General features: G+C 32.4%; 1 long non-coding RNA gene across 2 annotated transcripts in view; it reads left to right on the top strand.

Moving 5' to 3' along the window:
• The first annotated feature begins 20,380 nt into the window (after positions 1 to 20,380).
• Positions 20,381 to 25,191, top strand: part of LOC129304146 (uncharacterized) — a 32,335-nt gene continuing 27,524 nt past the window's right edge. Inside the window, exons 1-2 of one of the 2 annotated variants that reach the window (XR_008591613.1) lie at positions 20,381 to 20,481; positions 24,009 to 24,125. This is a non-coding gene — a long non-coding RNA (uncharacterized LOC129304146). Of the gene's footprint in view, positions 20,482 to 24,008; positions 24,146 to 25,191 lie in introns of both variants that reach the window. The other variant, XR_008591612.1, reaches the window with a different exon arrangement.

The following is a 25,191-nucleotide window of genomic DNA, read 5'->3' as shown; positions in this document are numbered from 1 at the left end:
TAAGAGATAAATTAGTTAATATAATTTGTGTTTATGCTTATAAAAATTTTATTACATATCTAACACCTATTATTTTTATTAAGAATTCTTTTTGGTGGAAATTAAGAATTTTATATTCACATACAATTTTTACTACGAATCCTACATAAGTTATGGGTCCCACAATCTTTTTTTTTGTCAATGGTAATTTCTTTGCATATCAAACACATTATTTTTTATTAAAAATATTATATTCACTATCAATTTTTACCATGGATTCTACATAATATTTTAAAATATAAATTTTTTTATATTTTTTACACATTGTCTAAATTTTTAACTTGTATAAATGTTGGTCCCTGTAATAACCCTAACAAAATTTAAAATAAATAAATAAATATATAGGTTAACTTGCTTAAAGTCTGTTTATATTAGTTTTTGAGATAAATATAGCAAGTTAAAGACTTGGTCTAGTGGCAGCTGAGTAATCTTTCATACATGAGGTCCCAAGTTCGAATCTGGAAGAGACCAAAAGAAGAGTTAAATTTTTCTTTTCCTGACTGTGCGAAATTACCAAACTGCCTTAGTTCCATCAGATATTTTAATTCTTCTTTCTTCTTTTCTTGATCATTCTAGAGCATAAGGAGATCTAAGGATTGGATGAATTTTGCTCAGCCTCTCATGGGTCATTGCTTTCTTCCCTTCCAACCGTAGCTAGTGTTGCGTTCGCATAGCTCATCATCGCCAGTGTGCTCATGGCTAGTACGTTCATTTCAGTTAGAGTTCTCCCCTGTTTTTGCATCATTCTCCCTTATACAAGCTCAGCGTTTTACTGGGTTAAGGTTGTCAGAAATGGGTGATGCTGGTCTTGAGTTGAGGTGATGCTAATTTTGGTTTTTCCCTTTGAATGGTGTTGCGTCTTCCTCTGTTCCTTGCTCAGCTGAAGATTTTTGTTTTCTCTCCCCTGTTTTGCAATAGATTCTGTCTTCTTCATTGCCTCTGCTATTATTGGTGTTTGAGGTGAGAATCTTAAGGACTTTTTCTTGATGAATCTGTACGAGAGAGAGGGTTATGATTGAGGATTGAAACTATAAAATTTTTTGTGTGTGTTCTGTTGCTACCATGATCGGGAAAAAATTTATATATATATATATATGCATTAGTATTGAAGAATGATGGTGGTATATATGGGTCATAATTTTGGAGTTAAATTGATTTTGTTGATTTGGTTGATGTTAAAAAAAAAAAATTAGGGTGAAATTGGAAGAGACAAGCTTAGATATATTGTTGGTGCCTATGAGATGTCATTGAAAGGCTTGTATGAGGAAATAAAATTTAACTTCTAAATATTGATGGAAATTATTGGTTTAGGAATTCACCTGTAGACCTGTTAAGGAATTTAATTATGGGCTTGTATGCAATCATGTGTATATTTGGAGTTTGTTTGATTTTTGGTGAATTGTTGAAGGTTTAAAATTGAAGAGATAGAAGTAATACACCTAAGGTAAGTGGTGCAAAGATTGGGAGAAAACTCCTATTCTAAGAAAATAGAATGGCATGGCTAAAGTTTTATAAAGAAGTTAGAGGAATGAATGATAATGCTTGAACTAACTTTAAATCATAAATTTGGTTTTGAATTTTAGATGGTGATCGATAGAGATTGTGTTATAAATTTAAAAGTTATTAAAATTGTATATGTTTATACTTTATAGGGTGTGGGGAAGAACAAGACCCTGACAAGAATTAAAAGAATACTTTCGAAAATTTAAAACTTCAATGTATAAGTGAATAGCATTCCTTATAGTTATTTATTAAAAATATTTTATCAAAATATTTCATTTTTATTAATTATATTAGTTTTAGATATTTTAAAACCATGATGAAGGATAGTTACATTATGATTTTTGCATTTTTAAGAAATATATTTCTAATGTTGATGAAAGCACCTTTGTTTATTGAATTTCAAAATTTCTTGGTTACATGATTAGTGCAAGTTTGTACATTCGTTGTGATATATCAATTTGGCAAGTTTCATATATTTGAAGCAATTCATGTGAGTTTGATCTTGAGAATGAAAATTTGACTTCAAAAATAATTATTTCTCTCACATGTTTAAAACGAGATTTCTAAGAGGACTCTATATAGAACATTACTGCTAACGGCAGTTCCGTTAGCCCGTAGGGCGCTGTGGTTAAACACTAGCTAATTTGTTTCGTGAGTTTTATTCTCACATTTAGTATTCGTGGGCTTTGTATCGCATTTGATTATGTGGCCTGAGTCATGTTTGGATCTTACCCTTGTGGACTGTGTGTCCACGTTTGTTTCGTAGCTTCGGCTGCGTTTGGTTACTTACCCTCGTGGATGGGTGTGTCCACGTTTGTTTTCGTGGCATAAGTCGCGTTTGGTTATTTACTCTTATGGACTAAGTGTCCACATTTGTAACCTGTTCTGTTGAGTTCTCAAAATTTTAAATATTGATTAATATATGTTTTCAAAATTTAATTGATTTTGACTAGTAATTTGTACCACTCTGAGTTATATGAGAGCAAATTGTTTTCTTTAAGCATGATAACATAAATTATTTTTAATTTACTCTTATTTTACAAATATGATTATGACTTACATGCTTATAAATTTTAGTGAAAATACTTTTAATTATCTGGCACCATTATTAGAGATTGTCAATTTAAATTTTAAGAATTTTACCATGAGAATGCTATTCACTGAAAAAATTATTTGGCCTCAGATTGGTTAGCTGATGCCGATCCCACCAACGACCTCAAAAGGACATAATAGCTACAGTAGGTGAAAGTTTTTGCATTGGTATTGTTTCTTTTAATGTAAATATATATAGCTCGTATGTCTTTTTAATTTAAAAGAAAGATTAGATGCTTCATATAGATTGTTGATGGACTTTGTTTTGGTTTGTATATTGGTTGCTGGTTGGAAGGAGTTACGCTCCTGATTTATACTGTTATCTGTAAAAAATTTTATTGTAGAATTTTTGGGAGATCCGTGTTACAGGGGAGGTTCTGCCGAAATTTCTACAAAAATGTCGACACTTTCTTATGATAATGAGTTTAAAGAAATTATTTTAATTCTTATGTAATTTGATTAATTTTGTTCTTTTCTTTTGTAAAATGGAATAAATGTTCATTCTGGGCCTATGAGAATGTGTGAGTGGTTCACACCTATACCGATCACCCTCTATTTATGGGGCATGATAGTTTTGGTATCAGAACCAAGGTTTTTATATATATAAAACTATGTGGAGCAAGAACTTCTCAATGAGGTCCCAATTATCATTATGAACCCGAGCATAATTATAATTGAGGCATCATCGAGAGTTCTATAGAAAGTTTTCAAACATTGTTTGTTTTTATTATTGACTTTTTGTTATATAAAAAAATTCTATTTTGAGTGAAATATTTCTTTTGTTTTTTTATATAGTGAAATATGCCACCCAGACGTCGAGTATTTACCAGGAGCTCTACTAGCAGTAGAGCCTCTGGCAGAATTTCTCTGACAAATGATATGCCCTTAAGAGGTAGAGGATAGCGTCAGAGTAGGATTGTTGATAGTGCATTAAGAATCGAGAATCAACATAAGGTAGAGGAAGCAATTTTTAAGAAACGCAAGAGGGAGCACGATGAGAAATTTCCCGATTCTTCTTCCAAGAGTCATCAATTTTCAAGTCAATATCACTTTCATGCCTCACAGTCTAAGCCTAGATCATTTGGTTCACCATCAGTAAGCACTCTCATTATAAGACCAAATTCTGGTAATGTGAGACCTCGAGCCCAGTTAGTTTTGAATAAATCGAGTTACGTTAAAGTCCCTTGTACTACTTGTGAGAAATACCATTTGGGACCGTGCTATAGAGTGTCTGGTGCATGTTTTGAATGTGGACAGATGGGCCATTTAAGAAGAAATTATCCATATCTGTAGTCTATGTCGAGTCAGGGATCAATTCCACCTTTTTCTCGCCCTACTTCCTCATCAATCCCACCTGCTAGAGCTGCTTCTACTTTTGCTAGCAGGGGTAAGTCTGGAAGGGTAAACGGTCAGCGGGGATAATCTTCTTTAGGGCAGAGACAGGCGAGAGTTTATGCTATGACAAGACAAGAGACTAAAGCTTCAAATGCTGTTGTTACAAGTATTATAACTATGTGTTCTAATCAAGCTTATGCATTATTTGATCCTGGATCAACTCATTCATATGTGTTTGCTTATTTTGCTAAGAGGTTGGGCAAAGAACCTGCCAAACTTGATAATTTGTTTATAGTAGGCACTCTAGTAGGGGAATCTTTAATTGTTTCTTTTGTGTATAAGTCTTGTGAAGTGTCTCTTGAGGGTAGAGAAACCCTTATTGATTTAATGACGCTTGATATGATTGATTTTGATGTCATTTTAGGCATGGACTGGTTAGCTTCCTTCTATGCTACCGTTGACTGCCACTTGAAAGCAGTAAAATTTGATATTCCAGGTGAAACTCCTTTTGTGTTGCAAGGGAGTTTTATAGCAAGATCTACTAATCTTATTTTGGCTTTAAAAGCCCAACGATTATTACAGAAGGGTTGTCAAGGGTTTTTAGCGGTAGTAAGGGACATTGATAAATCCACCGTTAGTTTGGATCAAATCCCTGTCGTTCAAGAATTTCCTGATGTATTTCCAGAAGAATTACTCGAACTGCCACCTGATCGGGAGATCGAATTCGCCATTGATTTGGTTCCAGATACTCAACCAATTTCTATTCCACCTTACAGAATGGCACCTTCTGAGTTGAGAGAACTGAAGACTCAATTGCAAGAACTGTTAGAAAAAGGATTCATCCGACCTAGCACATCTCCTTGGGGAGAACCGGTACTTTTTGTGAAGAAAAAGGATGGGTCATTAAGACTTTGCATCGATTATCGATAGCTTAATAAGGTGATGGTGAAAAATAAGTACCCATTGCCTTGAATAGATGATCTTTTTTATTAGTTGCAATGATCTCAGTGTTTTTTCAAAATAGACTTGTGTTCAAGTTATCATCAGTTAAAGATCAACAAAGAAGACATACCTAAGACTGCATTTAGAACCTGATATGGTCATTACAAATTCCTAGTAATGTCATTTGGGTTAACTAATGCACCAGTAGAGTTTATGGATTTGATGAATTGGTGTTTAGGCCACTTCTTGATAAATTTGTGATCGTTTTTATTGATAATATTTTGATATATTTAAAGAGCCTAGAGGAGCATGAACATCATTTACAGATTGTTTTACAGACAATAAGGGAACAATAACTTTATGCCAAGTTCTCTAAATGTGAATTTTGGCTTGATAAAGTTACCTTCTTAGGACATGTTTCTAAAGATGGTATTCAAGTGGATCCAAGCAAAGTAGAAGCAGTGCAAAATTGGCCAAGATCAATGACTGTTACAGAAATTCATAATTTCTTAGGTCTTGCAGGATATTATCATCATTTTGTCAAGGATTTCTCTAAAATAGCTGCTCCACTAACAAGGTTGACTCAAAAGAATGTAAAGTTTGAATGGGATGACAAGTGTGAAGATAGTTTTCAAAAGTTAAAGGGGTGTTTGAGATCAGCACCAATTTTGAGTTTACCATCAGGCAACAGAGGGTATGTAGTTTATTGCAATGCTTTTCATGTAGGTCTAAGCTGTGTTCTAATGCAGAATGGATGAGTTATTGCTTATGCCTCAAGGAAACTTAAGAAACATGAGCAAAACTACCCAACCCATGACCTAGAGATGGCAGTAGTTGTTTTTGCATTGAAAATTTGGCATCATTATCTTTATAGGAAGACCTGTGAAATTTACACGGATCATAAGAGTCTTAAGTATATTTTTGAACAAAAGGATCTTAATCTTAGACAAAGGAGATGGATGGAGTTATTTAAGGATTATAATTGTAAAATTCTTTACCATCCTGGTAAGGTGAATGTGGTGGCTGATGCCTTAAGTAGAAAGTTGATGGGTAGCTTGGCACATATGACTTTGACAAGGAGGCCTTTGGTGCAAGAAATTTGTAAACTTGAGCAGAGTGGAGTCAAGTTTGAGATTATTAATAAGGGAGCATTTCTGGCTCATGTACGAGCTTGTTCTTCTTTAATGGATCAGATTAAGAGCACTCAATTCTTAGATCCAAAATTATGCAAGTTAAAAGAAGTAGTCATAGCAGGAAGCAACACTGAGTTTGAAATTGACCAAGAAGGAATATTAAAGTGTAAGGGTAGAATTTGCGTACCATAAGAGGAAAAATTGAAGCGACTTATCATGGAAGAGGCTCATCATTCTGCATATATCGTGCATCCAAGAGCAACTAAAATGTATCAGGATTTGAAATAATTGTATTGGTAGGATGGCATGAAAAAGGATGTGAGAGACTTTGTCTCATGCTGTTTGACATGTCAGCAAGTGAAATCAGAACACCAGAAGCCAGCTAGGCTACATCAAAGATTAGAAATACCAGAGTGGAAATGGGAAATATCACAACAGACTTTGTCACTGGGTTACCTCGCATTGCTAAGGGGTATGATTTTATCTAGGTTATTATCGATAGACTAACGAAATTAGCTCATTTCATTCCAGTGAAAACAACATATAGTGTTGATAAGTATGCTCAATTATATATTGATGAGATTGTGTGACTGCATGGGATTCCAATATCCATAATTTCTGATAGAGGTCCTTAATTTGCTTCCTAATTTTGGAGATTTTTCCAAGAAGTTTTGGGCACTCGATTGGATATCAAAACTACTTTTCACTCACAAACTGATGGCCAGTCTGAGAGAACCATTCAAATACTCGAAGATATGTTAAGATCTTGTATTTTGAATTTTGGTAGTAGTTGGGATCATTACTTAGCTTTAGTGGAGTTTGCTTACAATAACAATTATCAAGCTAGCATACAAATGGCTCCATATGAAGCCCTTTATGGGAGGCAGTGTAGGTCCCCTATTGGATGGTTTGATGTTGGTGATGTTAAGCTTTTGGGGCTAGATTTGGTACAGGATGCTATTGAGAAAGTAAAAATAATTAGAGAAAGATTAATAACAGTTCAAAGTCGACAAAAATCTTATGTTGGTAATCGACGTCGGGAGTTAGAATTCATGGTTGGGAATAAAGTATTCCTTAAAGTATCTCCTATGAAAGGGGTGATGAGGTTCAGGAAGAAAGGTAAATTGAGCCTAAGGTATGTGGGTCCATTTGAGATCTTAGAACGAATTAGGACAGTTGCTTACCGTTTGGCATTACCGCCTTAATGGTCGGGTATCCATCCAGTGTTTCATGTATCAATGTTACGAAAGTATTTATATGACCCCTCTTATGTGATAGAAACACAAGGGATTCAAATAGACTTAGACTTATCTTACGAGGAAATTCCTGTGGCTATTTTGGATAAACAAGTAAAAAAGTTGCGATCGAAGGAAGTTGCTTTGGTAAAAGTATTATGGCGTAACCATCTCAAGAGGAAGCTAGATGGAAAGTTGAAAAGGATATGCGTATCAAGTATCCACATTTGTTTGAAGATTGAGATAAGTACATACATAAATTCGGAGGATCGAATTTTTTAGGGGGGAGAATGTAATAACCCCAACAAAATTTAAAATAAATAAATATATATAGGTTAATTTGCTTAAAGTTTGTTTATATTAATTTTTTGGGATAATTATAGCAAGTTAGAGACTTGGTCTAGTGGCAGCTAAGCAATCTTTCATACATGAGGTCCCTAGTTCGAATTTGGAATAGACCAAAAGAAGAGTTAAATTTTTCTTTTCCTGGCTGTGCGAAATTACCAAACTGCCTTAGTTCCATCAGATATTTTAACTCTTCCTTCTTCTTTTCTCGATCATTCTAGAGCAGAAGGAGATTTGAGGATTGGACGAATTTTGCTCAGCCTCTTATAGGTCATTGCTTTCTTCCCTTTCAATCGTAGCTAGCACCGCGTTCACGTAGCTCATCATCACCAGTGTGCTCATGACTGGTCCGTTTGTTTTAGTTAGAGTTCTTCTCTGTTTCTGCGTCATTTGGCCTTAGATTGGTTAGCAGACGTCGATCCCATCAACAACCTCAAAAGGGCAGAATAGCTACAGTGGGTAAAAGTTTTTGGATTGGTATTGTTTCTTTTAATGTAAATATATAGCTTGTATGTCTTTTTGATTTAAAAGAAAGATTAGATGCTCCACATAGATTGTTGATGGACTTTGTTTTGGTTTGTATATTGGTTGCTGACTGGAAGAAGCTATGCTTCTAATTTATACTATTATCTATAAAAAAATTTGTTATAGAATTTTTGGGAGATCTTAGTTATAGGGGAGGTTCTGTCAAAATTTCTACAAAAACATCGACACTTTCTTATGATAATGAGTTTAAAGGAATTATTTTAATTCTCATGTAATTTGATTAATTTTGTTCTTTTCTTTTGTAAAATGGAATAAATGTTCATTTTGGGCTTACGGGAATGTGTGAGTGGTTCACACCCGTATCAGTCACCCTCTATTTATGAGATGTGACAGTCCCACATCTACATTTTTTAATGGAAGATCACGCATCCACTTTTTTACTAAGTCCTACAACTATACTATTTATTTTTAACAAAATCATCCATCAATTAATTTTTAAAAATTATTTTTTAAAATAATTACTAATTTAATTTTATTAATTAAATTATAGGTCCCTCATCCACATTTTTATCATTAAAATTTTTTTTTTACATATCTAACACCTATTACTTTGGCCATGATCTTTTAAAATATAAAAATATTATTATATCTTATACCTTGTTTAAATTTTGAAAATTTTTAAATATATGACCCCACTTACATTTTTTAATGATAGGTTCACACATCACTTCTTTAAACCACACTATTATAATTTTTAAGAAAATTAAGTTTATGAAAATTTCACACTCTTTCCATTCTCATTAAATTTTTAATTAATTTTAAAATATATAAACATATAAAAAAATTTATAATCGAGTCTAATTCTTGCATCTTTAGCTCTCAGATTAATCTAGGCTCCAAGAAATCAATTAGACACTATACTCACCGTCAAGCTTTACTACTTAATATTACATCTCCTGGACGGCCCCGAAGGTCCTCAACTAAAACTCTAGAGATCACTAGAGGCGACTGCGCAGGTTAATTGTAAAATCGGGTCCTCAAAATCAGTGCATGCCCAACGATGCTCGAGACCATTAATCGTCGTCAGAGCTCTATGAAAATTAAACATGTAAAAGTGTGCCTTCAAACCCAACAGAGATCCTCGCTTAGCTTTTTCAGAAGAGGAAAGGCATGCAGCAGCAGAGCTGTGATGTGATGTTTTGTTGATTTTGCAGGATCAGTAGAGCCATCTGAGTCCTTGTAAAGCACGTCCGTTACGCGTGTCAGGTTTAGAATTTGCATCAACAATGGTCTTGGGACTTGCATTGGCTCCAGCAGTTCCTCGTCTAGATCCTTCCACGCACTTTTCACTTGCCTCACCCTCAACCCATCAATGGCACTCTCTCTCTCCACGCCTTGATGCTTCATGTAGCACTCTATGGCGGAAGCAACATCTCCTTTCCTTTGCTCACACTAACAAATGCGGCAGAAACAGGCAAATTATTATAGGAAAATTTTAATATGAGACCCTTGATCAAACATAAAGAAAAAGATAATTTTTGAACTTTTAAAATTTTATTGAAGAATTCATATGTAATGTCATTTCAATTTGTGATGAAAATAACAAAGTTATCTTTATTTAAATAAACAATATAAATAACTTGTTCATTCTTATATTCTATATTATTCATTTACTTATAAAATATTATTTATTTACCTACTTCACTTGTTTATAGTCTTGCTTTCACTTGATTTTATTCTAGGGCCATAAACAAGTGAAGTAGGTAAACAAATAACATTCTGTAAGTAAATGAACAATATACAATATGAGAACGAGCAATTTGTTTTATCATAAAACCAACATTTAGAATAAAATTAAGTGAAATTAGGGTTAAAAACAACACTACTAGAAAAATTGAATTTATCGCTAAATGCCATTTTTCATAGCTAAATTGCATTTTAGCTATGAATTTTGTCCCTCGCTAAATTCGTAGCTAAAAAAGGACTCGCTAAATTTAGCGAGGAATTGTATTTTCCTCGCTAATTAGCGAGGGATTTAGCGAGAGATTCAATCCCTCGCTAAAATTAGCGAGGGATTGAATCTCTCGCTAATCCCTCGCTAAATATGTTTATATTTAAAATAATTATGCCACATCATTTGCCATGTGTGATGTCAATTTGTGACATGCCATCAACAACCTCATGCTTTGTCAACCACTATGTCACCTACCATCTCGTGCCCTATCACCCACTACATGTGCGACAACTCATGACACATCATTGTCCACCTTACGCCATGTCACTTACTCCTTATCATATCATATATTCATCATGTTTATGTCAAAGCCAAGGTTTGAACCCTTGACCTCATACCTTTCAAGTTTTATGCTCTCCTTCTTTGCCAGTTGAACTGAAAAGCACCTTAAGCATTATATGATAAATTAAATATATATATATATATATATTATTTAACTACATAAATATATCAAATAATATATTATAAAAATGCACACATATACATATTAAATTTTATTTTTAATTATTAATATGTTAAAAATATTTATATTTTATTTAAATTATTCTTTATATTATATTTTTAATAAAATATTATTTTATTAATGAAAATCAACTTAAAATAAAGAAAATATTAAATAATTTTATTATAAATATTTTAGTTAATTTTTAAATTTAATTATTATTTTTAAATGAAAATAATTAAATGTATAATTAAAAGTCATTGTTAAAAGGTAATTTTTTTGTAGTAATTAGCTAGGGATAGAATCCCTCACTAAATCGGTAATTTTTTTGTAGTAATTAGCTAGGGATAGAATCCCTCACTAAATCCCTCGCTAATTATCTTATTTTAGAGAGGGATTGACAGTCTCTCGCTAAATCCCTCGCTAATTATCTTTTTTTTAGAGAGGGATTGATAATCCCTCGCTATTTTCCTCGTTAATTCTGTTATTTTAGAGAGGGATTGACAATCCCTGGCTAATTTTCTCGCTAATTTTAAGTCAAGCTACGAAATCAACATCCCTCGCTAATTTCCTCGCTAACTTGGTATTTTAGAGAGGAATAGATGATCCCTCGCTAAATTTCCTCGCTAATTTGCATTTTTCTAGTAGTGCAACTCTAACAATATTATGGATATTTTTGCTCCTAGATGATGATTTCGTGAGTATTTTTATCTTTTTATTAGTCCACATTAGCAAAGACTAACACATGACATGTAAAGTCAGTATTTAACGGTCAAAATTAACAGCGTTAGATCAAAATTAATAATTTGGTCTCTTTTACATCCATTCATGTAACATTATGAATATTTTTATTATTTTTCTCACTTCAAAATATTGAGTATCCCTAATTAATTATTTTGTAAGTATTTTTATTCTTTATCCACTTTTATACCCAAAGCTAGTGTAAGAAACTTTTTTCATTTACAAAAGTAACCTTTCATCTCTCGAGAAAATAGAAGAGAGAAAACTAAGATAGTACTCAAACTTCTCAAAGAACTATAGATGAGCAGGCCTAGAAAAAAATAGATCCAACAAACCATGTGATAGGATAGATGATATTTTAATATGAATCTAACTCATGGCTGCTTGTAACAAAGAAAATCACAACTAAATTCCAACAGAATTAAATTGTTATGCAATTTATATGAAATGGCAAAATTGCCCCGGCCTGTTGCCCTCTCTCTTCCTCCATACTCATCTCTGCTCTTCTCCCTTCCTCCATTCCTCAGACTTCGTCATCACTCTTATGTCTATGGCAGGGATGAGACCCCAGCATCTATAAAACACGAGAGTGATGGCTATCATAATAGAAGAACAAGGCCAACAAGAACCTAAACCCCGAGAATCACAGAAGCAAATAGCCAGCCCCGACAGAACCAAACCATCCTGTCACAGCCTTGGAACTCCCTTTTCTTGAACCGTGTCGGCCTTAGCTTGATCCCCCTCTTAATCTTTACTAAGTCAGCTAAATCCCACAGTAGGCAAAGAGACTAAGAGAGCTAGATGCACAAGTAGAGAGTAGAGAGTTTGAGTAAATGAACTTGAGAGCTTTATTACTTTGCTTGAGTTGCTTGTGTTATAAATGAGGGGTGAGGGGGTATTTATAGGCCTCCTCCTTTCTCTAGAAAATTCCCACCTCCTTGATGGATGGTTAGGATTGATTTAATCCTACAGTGTACGTTCCTTCTCTACAAATATCTACAAGAAATATCTTGATATTTACAAGGAGAATTCTAGAATGTACAAGACAAGGATATCCCTAGAATAATCGAGATACCTCAAGTGCTCTCTACACTATTCTAGAGATATCTGGGTCTTTTTAGGTCATATCAACGTATTCTAGAAGACTCTGGTGCCTTCTTGATTGTCCTGGATCATTCCGGAAGCTTCTAGAATATTTTAACCTCGTGAAAAATTTGACCTCGTCACAATCCGCTAGCTCAAGAGCAAATGAACATTAATCTTCTAGAATAAATCCATTCTCTTTTGGGTTCTAATTTTCTCTTTCTGTCTCTCTTATCACTCTCTTGTTACTCAATCTCTATCTCTTCTCTGTCCTCGCAAGACACCAAGAACTGGTTTCTCAGCCTACACGTCACCCTCCACTAACATTATTCAAAAGATCGTAGCATTAAAGTGTAGACACGTCCTAATCAAGCACCTACTGAAGTTTTCACCATTAAAGAGGCGAATAACATTAGAGAATGTAATCATTGTACATGACCTGAGGAATGGAGGAAGGTACTTAGGGTTGAATTAATTTAGAGCAGGAGCAATTTCGTGATTTCATTAACAAAACTTGGTTGTATGTGAGGCCTTTAGGCCAATTCAAATTCTATTGAACCTTAATTGTGATTTTCTTGATTCTAACGGCCTTAAGTGTGATTCTTTTTTAAAATTTTAAGGACCAAGGTGAAAATTTACTCAAAGTATTTTGCAAAAAACTACTTGTATCTTAAATTGAAATATGGTATAATTTTACCCATAAACTCTAAAAAATGGTGGAAAAATTTCTAATACATAACTGAGTTTAACTGTCAATCCATTGAATAAGGGTTAAGGGTCCCACCTGTTATGTCACATGTAAATGGGTTACAGGTAATATATCTATAAGGTAATACATTATGGTGTAAATTTGCCATTCATTCCTAAAAATAGTGCAAAAATCCCAATCAAGATAACAAAGGTGTGTTAGCAAACATTAATCATAAATGGCAGAAATATTGATATTTTATTTGATCTGAAGTGGATACATGAAAATACATGTGTTCAAATTTATTCCAATTGGCATAAATTAACCCTAAGTACAATGTTTTACTTTGTAACACATCACAAGCACATAATCACACTTCGATTCAAAACTCATCTGAAATTGATCTTAGCTCATGCCTCTCCCTTCTCTCTATCACTCAAGTTAGTTCAAATTCTTTTTCCACTCATCTTGATTGTGAAGGATGGCATTATAAAATATTGTCCTCAATATTTGTGTTAATTAGGACAAATTTAAATACATGCATGTATTTTCTAATCTGTTTTTTGACTTTGATTCTCCAACTCCAGACGTTTCTTTTCTTTTTGTTACTTTAGAAGTAGCTGCTTCAACTTCGGCCACTCAAATTTTTAATACTCCTTTTTAATTCTTATTAAATGAATGACATCTTTTTTTGAAAATCCTATCATGACATTGGAAAATCTCATTGCTATTAGCCAAACAAGCATAAAACATATACTTGTGTATTCATCCATAAGTTAAATTAATATGTAATTATTGGAATAATTGTTGGAGACCTTGATGTCAAATAAAATTTCAATTTTTTTGGATATCATAGTCAATATTTTCTAAAATGCATGCCTTTATTTTAGATTAGAGATTATTTCACTGTTATTAGGTTTTATGGGCAAAGTTGTACTATAAGGGCAAAGAGCCTGAAGCCAATTTTGGGTCTTTGAAACAAGTTGCAAACAAAGAGTTGGGGGCTAAATCTAGGCCACTAAAATAGGCTATAGATGAAGAGCTCAAGAAGCATCGTACTAATAGCCCTTAAGAACAAGAGGCAAACTTCACACCTTAAAAATTAGATGAAGAGCCTGAGCAAAGGAAAACTATCTTCTTTTCCTATAAAAGATGAAATGTGGCATTTACATCACTCTAATTCAATCTCTTTAATAACAAAATCATGTCTATTCTTATCATATGGTGTTTTTTTTTTCATTTTTGAAATCTTGCATATGGGAAAATGGTGGCAAATAACCTCAAGAGCTACTCAATATTTAATTGAGAAGTTAGGTTCATTACAATATTTGAGGATTAGCTCCTTTAGCACACCACCAACAACAATAACAAAAAAATACAAACAGTGGTTTTATGAGATAATTTAGTTGTGGCAGAAAATTTCTTACATGGTTTAAACTGTAACATCCTCGTTTTCAAACTGGGTATTATCAGTATTTCTAAGGGTATTTTGGTCAATTAGATAAATTATTGATTAATGACGTTTATAGAAGACTAATATAGTTTTTGAATCCGTAGACAACCTTAGAAGAAGGTTAGGTCAATGTTCGAGCAGGCCATGACATGGAGGGAAGTTTAAATTATGGTAAGGCTTTTTATGCCATGCGTTGTGATGCACGTACAAAATCAACCTTTATTAGATTCACAAAAACAGATCGAAACCAGAGGAAAGAATGAAAGGAAAATGAGAGAGTGATAGGGGAGACCCAAAGGTAGTTAAGGCATAATCTTAAGGGCATTTTGGAGGCACATTGGGCTTACTACACCTTGGGCAAGCTTCCTTTTCCTTAACCTCTCCTTGTTATGCAAATTTTGATACTTTTGGGTATGGTTGAGGCTTGTTTTTAGTTGTTCCTCGGTAATTGACAAAGCCATTGACTTATTTAAAGTCTTAAGGAGTTAAATCAAGCCTTTAACCCTAGATTTATGAGTTTTATAGTGATTTAAAATTTTTGGTTAGGGTTTGGATGAACCCTAGGTATAATTTAAAGGTTTTGAGACAATGTAGATATTGGATGATGATTTTGGTATGTTGAGATATTTAATAGGATGGTTAGAGTATTTTGAAATGATTGATATTGTTGAATAAGAAAATTAAGAGTTATGGGTACTTGAAACCTAGTGAATTCGAGGTTTATCTGAAGTGATAATTGATGATTTGTCATTGAATTGTGTAGATTAATGGTTGTTCATATGTTATTGTGTGAGTGGGAACATGTCGAGCTAATGTTGAATCACGATAACCCTTTTGTGACAAAGGGTTCGGAATAATTTACACTAATTGATTATATTTTTTTAACTATTTGTGAATATATAAAAATATTTGTTTACATGTGTTTCGAAAGCTTAGCATGTTGCGAAAGATAATTTTTCTTGTACATTAAAAACTACTTTCAAAATGATAAAGATTTTTGAACCCTTATGTGAAAAAAATAGTGATCTTTTACAAGTGTGTAAAATGTATGGAAAGAATGAGCATGATCATATTAGGGGTGGGAGTTCACCTGTAGGAAGGAGTAATGGAAGTTTATGTGGCATGTATCTCCTTAGTGTCTAGTGAGACATGGTGTTGAAGATTTTTTCCTTAGTATACATACAGGATATGGCATTGGAGAGTTTTGCTCCCTAGCATTAGTAATGCAGTGTTAGAGTAACAACACCCCAATTTGTGTGTGATAGGGGGAGACTATAGTTCGGAAGTGGGATAGGATACCTTTGGTTAGGTGATCCTGCCACTAAAGGCGAGCTTAAACTATTGTGAATATGCACTTAGTTCAGGAGCCTATAGTTTCAGTCGAGGTGATATGGAAGCTTGGATGGTAAAATGATTATGCTGGTGGTAAATGACTTATGTTTATGAAAATGATTGATTGAATATGCTAAAGTGAAAATATACATTTATTATAGAAAAAGGTTATGTTGTAATATGCTAAAAGCATGTTTTAGAGCTTAATAGCTTTACTCCCATATAGTTGTGCATGTTAATTAATAGTAGTGAATTATTCTATTACTGAGATGTTTATCTTATCTCGTTGTTATATTTTACACGTGAGGGCTTTAGTAGGGGTAAGAGAAAGGAAGGGCCGATTGAAGAATGAAGAGCATTGTTGTATAGCTTTTATCTTTCCTCTTTTTGGGGTTTGTAATGAATATGCTATAATATAATGCCAACTTAGGAGCATTTCATGATTTTGTTATCACTTATATAAGAATATTTGAAATGTGTGCGTATCTCGGCTTAAGCTCGTATTGTTTGGATTTAAATGTGAGTGTCAGGCCCATATACAATTATTAGTGATATAATTGTGATGATTATGTGTGAAAATAATCAAAAAAAATATTTATGTTGAGTTTTATCCACTCTTTTGTATTATTGTGAATTAGGGGTTTGGTGATCATTTTGAGTATGTTTAGTTATTTGTGTGATATGAATGACCATGTATGTTATGTGTGGTCCATTTGAGGTGGTCAAAGTGATTCTAGAGCTAATGGCATTTGATAGTGCTTTGGACACCTTGGAATGTGTTTTGAGTTGAAAACAAATCATTTTGGGTTCGGGTGTCCATCTTTTTAATGGATAATTATTTGAGAGTGAGACCGATGCCATTAGCTAGAGAGCTTGAAAAGCTTCGTGTGAACACTTAAACCGCTTAAATTAGATATCGAATGGTGAAATGACGCTCTTTAAAAGTTTAAAGTGTTGTTATGACAGTAAGTATGCGACATGGTGCATGGTTGTTGCGCCACAATGCAATACTCGTTGAGGGATTTATCCTTCTATGCCATCCAACATGGTGGGTGTAGCCTACATAGTGGTGGATTGGCAGTTTCTAAAAATTTTTTAAATTATATTATCTTATTTTCATACGCTTATGGTTTTCATGCTTTCGTTACTTGGTTTAACTCATTTTTAACTATAGTTTGAACTCAAATAATATTTTAAAAAGGTTTTCTTGATATCATATTGTTTTAAACTAATTACCTTTTAAACTTTTGGGTTGTGATAACTTTTACTTAAGATTTTATTTAATTTTAGTTATCATAAGGGCATGTAAGTGTGTTGTCATGGTAATGTCAAGATGGACATTACAATTTAAAAACCTAAAAACTTATCAACAAAATGTATGTCTCAATTAATAGGGGTAATCTTGCCGTGATGAATATGATGCCTAACAAATCTTATATTGCTTTTTGATACGATAAGACCATTGCAATTGATCAATGGATTGGGAGTAGATTACAACATGGATAAAGGGGTAAAAATACTCATAAAGTAGTTAGCCAGGGGCACCTAATATTTTAAAGTATGAAAAATGGCACAAATACCCATAACGTTACATGAGTAAGTGCAAAAGTGACCAAACTATTAATTTTGACCTAATGTTATTAACTTTGATCGTTAAATGCTGATTGTACATGCAATGTATTAGTCTTTGCTAATGTGGATTAATAAAGAGGCATAAATACTCACGAAGTCATCGACTAAGAGCAAAAATACCCATAACATTACTAAAGTTGGTGCAAACATAACTGATCCATCAAATCCCTTAAATGTTGACCGTTTAGTTGACACCTAAATAGAAGTTGACTATTTTTTCATTGATATAGACAAAAATATTTCTAGATAAATTTTTTTACGAATGTTGATCAATCACCATATAAGCACCCAAAATGTTACTCTAGTAGGTGTAACAGTAATCAATCCATCAAAATCCATGTCACATGATTTTCTTTCCATTGCCACATAGCTTATTCTTTTTCTTCCTCCCTCTCCACTCATATTTTGTATCTACAAAACTTGAGATTTAATATAGTAGGATAGGTTGTACATAATTGAAGATTGAGATTGAGTGCCACCCTATCTTAAGAACATTGTTACAACCTTAAACAATTTTATTCATGATAGGTTTAAAATTTTTAAATGGTTTTTGCTATTGGTGTAAAGAAAGAGGTGATTTAATTTAATATTTGGTCAAAATGACATTTTCTCACATGATATTCACACAATGACCAATTAATCTCCAAAGAATTTCATTTGAAAATATTTTTTGTTCATTTTAGCAAAACAAATGGCTAACTTTCGCTTAGGTGTTATCTAAGTGATCAATATTTAAGTGATTTGATAGACTTTTGCACTAACTCTAGTAATATTATGAATATTTTTGTTCCTTGCCAACGACTTCGTGGGTATTTTTGCCTCTTTATTAGTTTATGTCAGCAAAATCTGACATATGGCATGCATTGTTAGCATTTAATGATTAAAGTTAATAGCATTAGGTCAAAGTTAATGGTTTGGTCACTTTTGCATCCACTCATATAACATCATGAGTATTTTTACCATTTTTCCTCACTTTAGGATATTGAATACCCCTGGTTAACTACTTTGTAATTATTTTTGCCTCTTTACCTTTAAAACATTAATAATATAAACAATGATGAAATTGGCATAAAGGTTAAAAATTTCATTCATAATTCTCTAAAATTTAAAAGAGCATTTTTAATCTAAAAGACATAACATTCCATTTATATTAGTCAAAAGGATGGTGAATATGTTTGAAGACAAAGTTGGCTGGTTGTGGCTAAAGAGAAATTACGAATTAAGACCCTATATTAAAATTTGATTTAAATAAGGATTTGAAATATTTCAAATTTCTTTCAAAAACTTAATTGGTAAATTTTTTAAAATTATAAAAACGTACAAAACTTCTCTGAAATTTGAGGTAATTGTACATAATTTCTATCATTTTAAAAGTTTAAAAATAATTAACCTCCTTAACATTTAATTTTTTTTAACACAGACTTTCCTATTGTTATTTCTTAATTATTTTACTAATAGATATTATTCATGTTTTATTTAGAAATGACATGTATAGCAACTTATGTGACCTCTGATATAAGCTAATAAATTTTTATAAAGCTATTATTACTTTACATCAGATATCACATACTTTTTTTGTTTAAAAATATAAAATATTTTTAATCGAATCTCACCCTTTCAATAAAGTAGTTATCTACTTTCAAATTAACTTTATCTTTTCATATTTACTCCTATTAAACACCCTATAATAAATATAAAATTATTATTAATAGGGATACTTTAAAAAAAAGATAATAATTACATTTTAAAAAATTAAAAATGCTTTACATTTTTTAATGGAGAAAGTAAGCAACTACATGTATGTTCTTAAAATGACATAGAAACTCCTGTTAATAAAAAAAATAAAAAATAATAGTAGGATAGTCTACAGTAAAAATAATAAAAATTAAATAAGTTAATTTTAAATTTTTAAAGGTAAGGGTTTTTATAAAACAGTCTCAAAATTAAGAGAAATTTTATATATTTTAGCCATTTTAAAAATGTGATGATTAAAATGCCTCTTGAATTTGATTGCTAAAATTGGGAGTGACACTTAAAAAAAAAAAAAAAATTCGACTGCACCGTTATTGAATCAAATTCAAAGTTCTTGAATTGGACCCATCACCGTTTGGATTCTCTCTCCAGTTGAAATTCAAATATTTGTTTATAGTTACTTTATTTTTCAAACAAAATATCAATATTAATAATGAAAAAATTAATTATTTGGTCCTTATAACTTTAACTTAATTGTAACTTAGTCCCTCAATTTTGAGTCATTATAATTCGATCCCTGAAATTTTGATTCGGTTATAAATCAATCCCTGAATTTTACTTCTTGCAATTTAGTCATTGAAATTTTAACCTTTTAAATATTAGTCCCTATATTTTAAAAATAAAATTATAAAAATTAAAAATATTTTTAACTTTTAATATTCATAATATTTATAAAGATTAAAGAGGTTTAACAATTTAAAAATTGGTAATAAATTTTAAAATATTTTTAATCTTTATAATTTTAATTTTTAAAATATAAGGATTAATATTTAAGAAATTAAAATTTCATGGATTAAGTTATAAGAGGTAAAGTTTAATGACTAATTTATAATTGAATTAAAATTTTAGAAAATGTATTATAACGAGTTAAAATTGATAAATTGAGTATAGTTCGATTAAAATTATAAGAATTAAATGATTAATTTTTTTATTAATAATTAATAATTAGTAATAAATATAAATTAAATTCTTGTCATTGTCGCTCTTCAATGCTCCCGCTCCCGCATTCCCTTCCCTCAAACGGCTATTTTTTATTTTTATTTTTTTGCTTTGGCCAGACAAACGGCCACCTTTTCCCCCTATATAACTTCTCATCTAAACTGTAGCAGTTTGTAGATTTACAAATTTTTGCAAAGAAAACCCATTTTCTGGGAAAGTATTCATCGGGAGTGCTCATTTTTGGCAGCGAGGAAAGAAAATCCAAACCCAAAGTAGCTACCGATCTCTTGCTCAGGTCAGTGCTCACATCTTACTGCATTGATAGTTTTGTTTGCCCAGGAAATAGATAAATTAGGGAAAGCACGATTCAAATTTAAGACCATGAAATTAAAAGCTCGCTATAGATTTATCCAAAGGTCGTTGAAAATTCTCTTTTCTTTTCACGTTATGGTTGGCTATTGATCTCATCTCTGATCCGACTATCCGCATGTTGTTTCTCGTTCTGTTTCTTGAGTTGTGTATTTAGTTCCAGTTTTGTTCAGCCCAGTTTCATCCTTCATAGCTGTAACTTCAGTTCGTTTGTAATAAAGTTACACTTAACAGTAGAAAACTCTTATTTTGAAATTGAATATACTTCAGCTTCAATCTTCTTAAAACACCAAAGGTTAAACGATACTGTGTATGTCAGTATTTGTGTGCTAATAGAAATGGTTTGAAGTGATTATATATATATATATAATATAGTCTCTCTGATCAAAAGGATGTGCTGAACTTTAAATTCTTCATCCTTTTCACTTAACCTTCCAAGTTAAGTGCTTTCGCTCCATCATTTCATTTTGTTGGTTTCCTCATCCATTTCATATCGTGCATCAAATTCAAAAATGTTAGCTTTGTTGCAATTGACTCGATTGTATTCTCTTACTATTGAAAAAATTGTGCTCGGGTACAGATTTTTGTAAAGAGAAATCTGATTGAAGATTAGGTCTTTCAATTTTGTGAGGAGGACAAAGAATAATCTTTTTCTAAATATGCTTCTCCATGCTGCTCATATGGCTTTGGTTTTGTCTTTTGTTCGTGGTTTCACAGAACAAACCAAATGATCCTCAAGTTTTTTTGTTTCAGAAATCTATTTTCATTTTGGACTGTTTGATATACAACACTAGCGTCTCCCATCATCTTCACCTAGATATTTTTTATAACTGTTCTATTCGTGATTTGATTGTCTTTTTTGCATTTGTTGATCAAACTTTGTTTTTTAGCTTATAACTATTTACAGAACATCCTCATATTATACTTAGAGTAAATAAAGGTAGAGATTGATACTTCCACGTGGTTGTGATTAAATGATCATTTTTGCATATGTTGATCAAACTTAGTTTTCTAACTTACATCCATGTGCTTAAAGTAAATAAAGTCAGATGATACTTCCATGTGTTAGAGCATAATTTGATAATTATAATTTCCATTACATGGATAGCTTAGGAACTTGAATAGTTTTGTATCTTGTTGCTGTTCTTGTATAAGCCTTTTGTGTCTTGTTTGACAGCGTTTTTATATTCAATCTATTCACTGGGAACAATAAATTGAAGCTTTGGATTGTTGGAAAAGAAACAGTTGCTGCATTCCTTGATATGTTGAGGCATGTTGATGCTCTTAAACGTGGGGTTTTAAGAGTTCAACTGAGCCTTGTCTTGATGGTTTTCTTAATCAGATTACTGCATTATCAAACAGGAATTCTTATTCTTTCAAACACCAAAGTGAATGCTATACATGTTGCGCATTAAAATATATCATATTTGCTCTTTTCTTTTGAAAAGTAAATCTTAGGAACATTTTGGTCTTTTTTTTGATCAGGTTGTGCTGCATTATTAAGCATGTGTATTCTTATACTTTCAACTGCAAAATGAATGTGACATGTTTTTTCTCTTTTCTCTTGACAAGTAAATCTTAGGAACATGAGTTGAACTTGGGATCTCAAGTATCAAATGAGGAATTGATTTTTCTTTCCCGCTAAAAGTTATTCTGTCATTAAAAAAAAAAAATTAGACATGGGTTTGATTTTCTATCATAAGAATAGATAGCTAACATTTCTTCCAGAAAAGACTAACTCAGTGGAATTCATCTAGTCAAAGCTACTAAAATGATTATCAAGAACCTGTGACTTCTATTCAGCTTTGATTTTAATCTTATATCACTTGTTATACTCATTTTCATCTCATTGCTAACATCAGAACTTTTTTTGTTGTTCTCAATCTCTCTTGGAGTTTTAGAGCAAACAGTTAGAGATGCACATGTTACAAAATGCATCAAGGCAACTAGAGCATATGTGACATGTCACACTCTTATATAATAGTAAGTTAGAGAGTAGTTTTGTGCGCTTGTGAGAGTAGTTGCACCATCGTTATGTTTTGGTGACATTATTATAAAGGTTCCCCGTCTCATTTTTCTAGGCTCTGATCAAAAGGTTAGAGGCTTAAAACAGTAGTTTGATTGAGGCTTAAAATAATAGTTTGATTGATGACATTATTGAAGAGCATGAAAAATGGTGAAATGAAAGTCGCACGGCACAATTTATAGATGTAATTTTTGATCTATCTATTTCTTTTGGCAAAATCTTCCCTTTTTAAGACATTTTTCGCTTTCATTTTGGTACTTTTCTCTTTCTTTCTCCCATTTCTTTCCATTTCTTAAAAATCACCTTCAACTATGTTTCGCCATTTGTTTCAATTACCCCTTTATGTTTTGCCATTTTTTAATTGTATTCCCCATCATTTCATGGTATTGGCTTTGTTGAGTCTAAGATCTTCAATTTCAAAATTGTTAACTTTGCCACAATTGATTTTTTTTTTTGACTTTTTTTAGTACTGACATTATTATTATGTTGGGTCTAGATTTTTCGTAAAGAGGCATTTGATTTAAAATATAAGGTTTCTTCAGATTTTATAATATAAGAGCCACAAAGAATAGTTTTTTTCCCCCCTCTAAAATATGCTTCTCAATGTTGCTCAAATGGTTTTGTTTTTTCTTTCCACTGTGAAATCAACTTTCATTTGTTCCTTTCTTTTCAGAAATTTAATTTAATTTTGTTCTGTTTGATGTAAACTACTAGCTTTTTGCTATCATCTCCACATATAGATATCTCTTCGTAACTATTCTTGTTTGTGATTTAATGATCTTGTTGCCACTTGTTGATCAAAATTGGTTTGCTAACTTGTAATATTTATTGCACATTCTTATGGTTCGAGTAAATAAAGTCAGACTGTACTCCATGTGATTGTACTTAAAACTTTGTTTTTAATGACCCTGTTGCTACTTGTTGATCAAAATTGGTTCGCTAACTTATAATATTTATTGCACATTCTTATGGTTCGAGTAAAAAAAGTCAGACTGTACTCCACGTGATTCTACTTCAAACTTTGTTTTTAATGATCTTGTTTCTACTTGTTGATCAAAATTGGTTTGCTGACTTGTAATATTTATTGCACATTCTTATGTTTGGAGTAAATAAAATCAGATTGCACTCCACGTGGTTGTACTTCAAACTTTGTTTTCTAACTTAGAAATATTTATAGCACATCCTTATGCATATAGTAAGTAAAGTTAGATGGTACTCCACGCGGTAGAGCATAATTTGATGATTGTGATTGTTATTGCCTGGATAGCTTAGGAACTGGAATAGTTTTGTACTATGAACTTATTGAAAGTGATTTGATGAGAGTAAATACAACAATAATTGATGAGCTAGATTTTTAAGTTCAGCATATATATTCTATATATTTTACTAGTACACTTTGACCAATAAATTATGAATTGAATCTTCAGGTCTTTGGAAGAGAAATGGCTATGGCATCCCTTGAGATACTGAGGCTTGCAGATGCTCTTGGACGTAGGGCTTGAAGAGATCAAGTGAACCTTGTCTTGATGGCTTTTTTTGATCAGGTTGTTGCATTATGAAGCAGGTATTCTTATTCTTTCAAACATCAAAATGAATGCTATATATGTTGTGCATTAGAATATGTCATGTTTGCTCTTTTCATTTGACAAGTAAATCTTAGGAACATGAGTTGAAACTAACGATTTCAAGAATTGATTTTTCTTTACCCTCACCTTAAAAGTTATGTTTTAACAAAAATGGACATGTATTTAATTTTCCTTTATAAGAATGGATGGCTACTAAAATAAGTGTCCACGTAAAGTTTTAAATGAAAACCCTAGGTAAGGTTTGGTCAGTTTGGTTTTCTACCTAGGCAACCTTGGGTAACCCCAGGCAAGGTCTGGATTGCGAATGGCAACCTTGGGCATGGTCCAAGCCATAAACTTGCACTTTGGGTAATTTCATAAAGTTCTTTTTCCACCTAGGTGGCAAGCAACCTTGGGCAATGTTGGTTTATCTACCTTGCAACCTCTAGTAAAGTTTATGCAAGACTGTGACAATCTATTACAACCTTGGGTAAGGTTTAAGCAAGTTTATGGCACTTTTGTGCAACCTTGTGCAACGTATGAGCAAGTTCATGTCAAACTTAGAGAAGAAAAAAGTATGTGGTATAATGGAAGGTTCAAGGAAGTTTATGGCATGTTCATGAAACCTTAGGCAAGGTCTAGGGAACTTTAAGTAAGGTCTTACCAAGTTTTTTGCCTTTTTAGGTATCCTTAGACAAGGAGGTTCGGGCAAGTTTGAGGCTTGCTTAGGCAAGCTTTAGGGTAATGTTTAGGAACAATAATCGTACCTCATGTAGGGTCCAGGGAAAGTCCATGGATCTAGGGCAACTATGGGTAATATCCAGGCAAGTGCATTGCGTGCTAACCTTAGGCAACCTCAAGCAAGGTTTAGCTAAGTTCAACACGTGCTTAGGCAACCTCAGGCAAAGGTATGGGCTTTATGGCACACATAGCAAACCTCATTAAGGTATAGGCAAAATTGTGACATACTTGAGAAATCTTGGGCAAGGTTTGAGCTAGTTTATGGCATGCTGGGCTAACCTCAACAAAAGGTTGGGTAAGATTG

The sequence above is a fragment of the Prosopis cineraria genome, unplaced genomic scaffold (genome assembly GCF_029017545.1).
Source record: "Prosopis cineraria cultivar Desert tree isolate PC_DT_omini unplaced genomic scaffold, ASM2901754v1 PC2, whole genome shotgun sequence".
NCBI classification, from domain to species: domain Eukaryota; kingdom Viridiplantae; phylum Streptophyta; class Magnoliopsida; order Fabales; family Fabaceae; genus Prosopis; species Prosopis cineraria.
The sequence above is the reverse complement of the archived record's forward strand: the minus strand, read 5'-3'. Positions and strand labels throughout refer to the sequence as shown.